At 30.0% G+C, this 3,628-nt stretch overlaps 1 protein-coding gene across 2 annotated transcripts in view; it reads left to right on the top strand.

The window, feature by feature from the left end:
* LOC117182140 (carcinine transporter-like) overlaps window positions 1-3,628 on the top strand; it is a 216,876-nt gene that overhangs the window by 161,504 nt on the left and 51,744 nt on the right. The gene's annotated exons all lie outside the window — the stretch shown is intronic.

Here is a 3,628-nt window from a genome sequence, read left to right as displayed (position 1 = left end):
TACTGTTTTTTGGGATGCAAGAGGTATTATATACATTGATAACCTTCAAAAGGGTAAAACTATCACTGGTCAATACTACGCAGACTTATTGCAACGTTTGAGACACGAGGTGAAAATTAAACGACCTCACCTGGCGAAGAAAAGAATCTTGTTTCATCACGATAACGCACCGGCGCACAAGTCATTCGTTGCGATGGCAAAAATCAACGATCTGAAGTTTGAATTGATGCCGCACCCTCCCTACTCTCCAGACCTAGCCCCGAGTGACTATTTTCTGTTTCCTAACCTCAAAAAATGGCTTGGCGGTAAGAGATTTGCGGACAATGAAGAAGTAATCGAAGCTTTAAATGGGTATTTTGAGGAGCTTGACGAATCATTCTATAGAGATGGCATTACTAGACTAGAACATTATGTTGAGAAATAAAAAAAAAAATTCTTAAAAACGTTGTTTTTCTTGGTCAGGCCGGAAACTTATCAATCCACCCTCGTACTTCTTCTTTAGACCTAGATCCCTTTACATAGCTAATAATCTATCTTCATTACTGACTTCATTTTCAATTATTATTTCATCCGTTGAAGAATCGCAAGCATGTGTATGATTAACCAATTTTAGTGCTCTTGATCATTCTTCTCCACTGTGATTCAGAGCAGTTTCATTCACTCGGCTACGTTTCATCTTTTCTGATCTTTCTTCGAAACCTAAACATAGTCGACCTCTTTTAGTGCCATTAAGTAGACTTGATGAATTAAATGAAAAATAAACGGAACCATCTTTAGGTTGTGCGATATTTTCTTGTTTCTAATTGAATACTACTGCAAATTCACTTTGTGAAAATTCAATATTTGTCCTCATAAAATCAATTTTTATCCTACGAATCTTTGACCATTTTTTATTATATTGTGGCAAAAAGTTGTCGATCAATTTGCGTTTTATTTCCATTATGTGCGCATTAGAGAAGGAGTTGTGAAGATTTGATCCTGTCTATGATCATGTCTTATTTGCTTTTTCTACCGTGCACTTCATCATCATTCCACATCATTTCAGCACATAACAATAAATTTTTTTCTTTAAACTCCATGTTACTGGTAAAACGACATTAAAGATATGTGACCGTGATAGAATACAATTTCCTTTGATTAGAAGTTCTTAGTATCATCGAAACTGAAGAAAATGGCAAGAACCATTGAAGAGAAAACAAAGTACAGTCACTTTCACATTTATTTATTTATTCTTAAATTATGCAAAACGAACAAATGACAGAAGATTCCAAATTATTCAAGTAGAATAATATATTAAATCCAATCTTCGTATTTCACATGCTTAAAGGTATAGACCATAAAAAGGTATAATTAAATAAGTAAAAAAGTAAAAAAAAAACCTTTTTCATTGCTGCGATTTTGACGATTGATAGAGAAGCTGGAATATTGCTATGGAATGATTCTATCAAAAAGAAAAATTTTGAATGCCCAGATATACCAAATAAGTTCATTTCTTAATAAAAATTATATATAAACATAAAAAATCTTATTGAATGGCAGTCAATTGTATACAAAATTTTATTCCTTAGAGAAAGAGAAATGATTCCCTTGAAAAGACAAATTTTCTATGCATATAAGTGCCAAAGAAGTGAATTTGTTCATGAAAATTGTTTAAACTATTAACTATTATTGTTTTTCAGAGCTGGTAATTGACAAATTCAAGATATTTATCTACAATTTCCATTCTTATTCGAAAAAATTAAATGGATTAATTCTATACCTTTTTGCAGAAATATTAATGGATGCGGCTAAGTTAATATAGAAAATATAACCAATTGCAATTTTTAATGCAAATGACAAATTATTAAGTAGCAAATTGAAAAAGATGCACCTCTACGTTAAAATACGATTCTTAATGGGTATTAAAAAAAACTATAATCCGTTGAAATTGGAAGAGTCTGCCTTTTTTGATTGAAAATAACGTACAGCCCACAATTGTTGACAATTATTAAATAAACAAATGTGAAGAAGAACATGGCTATTTTTTCTATTTGACTTTCCCGGTGCCCCTCAATAACAGAAAAATGGGTGAAATCACCAAATTTCCTTAGAGTAGCATTAGCTAAGGATGTTTAAATATTCTTACGTAATAAACAAAACAAAATTGATAAACAAATTATTTTGTTGAAAAAGTGTTTTCCTACGATTTTCCATCATTTTACGTTTTTTCAGTTAAATTGCAAGAAATTTTGATAATAAAAATATAATGATGACCAATTTCTTTTTAAGATTATTCTTGTTTATATTATAAATAAATTCAATAAACAAATTCATTAACTAGGCATCTATCGACAGAAAAATTCGTGTTTTTCAATGTCAATTTTTTTAATAAAGAACTTTATGATAATCTTAATCAAATTAAGATTCTGACACAAAAAAAAATAATTTCTCCGTCGTCAAGAGCTCCAATACTGCATTTGTTTTAGTAAATTTGTTTAAAATTATCATGAAATTGATCATGAAATTATAAATTTTGCTGCAATTATTATGAAGTTCCTTAGTTAAAAAGTTGGCAGAGAAAAAACGATTTTTTTGTAGAAAAATGCCCGAATAATGCATTTTTTTAAATTGTATTTGGTAAACAAAAAATCAAAAAATGTATCAACTAATTATGAACTTTGCAGAATTTTTCATGGCATTGCCAACTTAATGAGCTTGGAATTGAAAAAAAAAATCTGGCGACAAATGCTCAAATAATGCGTTTATTTATTAGGTTTGTTTAAAAAAACAATATTAATAAAAAAATTATGATATTCGCTAAAATTAGCATAGAGTTTCTAATAAAAAGGACATCGAAAAAAAAATTTCTATCAACAAATGCCTAATTAATGCATTCGTTTATTATATTTTTTTACAATATTAGTAATAATAATCTCAAGAAGAGATTTCTTTACCATTATATTATTTTTATCTAAATTTCTTGCAATATAAATAAAAAAAACGTGATGTCATTGAAAATCGTAGAAAACATTTTTTCAACAAATAATTTGTTTATAACAAGTTTGTTTGTGTATGAAATAATATTGGAACACCTTTAAATAATGTTCTCCTCTGAAACTTAGGCTAGTTTGACAATTTTCCTGTTATTAACGAACACCGTGAAAATCAAATAGAAAAAATGGCCCCCTTTTGTCGCATTTGTTTATTTATGAAAAATTGAGATCTTAATTTAAAATTCAATCTCAACGAGTCTCTTGGAAATCTTTTTTTTTTCAATTTTCTTAGTCCAAATCGGTCAATATTTGTTGATTGTACGTTAGTTTCAGCCAAAAAAGTCATTTTTCTCCCACTGGGCTTCTCATTTAGGCGGTGTACAGCTCTCCGTCGCGAATTGTCGTTACCAAGTTCCAAATCTTACGTGTAAGCATAGTTATTAGATCTATACAACGATTAAACGCGACTCAATCCTGTACACCGCCCACACACGACGAACATCTGTATACCGCCTAAACTTTCTGTATCGTTTTTATCCAATTTCGAAGACAGAGAAATGGGGAGGGTCGGTAAGGCCGGTTTTTGGCCTAATTTATTTTTGGACCAAAAAATCTGAAAAAATCATGGTAGTATCTTATAAGTATCCCGAGTCGAT

The sequence above is a fragment of the Belonocnema kinseyi genome, chromosome 10, assembly GCF_010883055.1.
Source record: "Belonocnema kinseyi isolate 2016_QV_RU_SX_M_011 chromosome 10, B_treatae_v1, whole genome shotgun sequence".
Lineage (NCBI taxonomy): Eukaryota > Metazoa > Arthropoda > Insecta > Hymenoptera > Cynipidae > Belonocnema > Belonocnema kinseyi.
The sequence above is the reverse complement of the archived record's forward strand: the minus strand, read 5'-3'. Positions and strand labels throughout refer to the sequence as shown.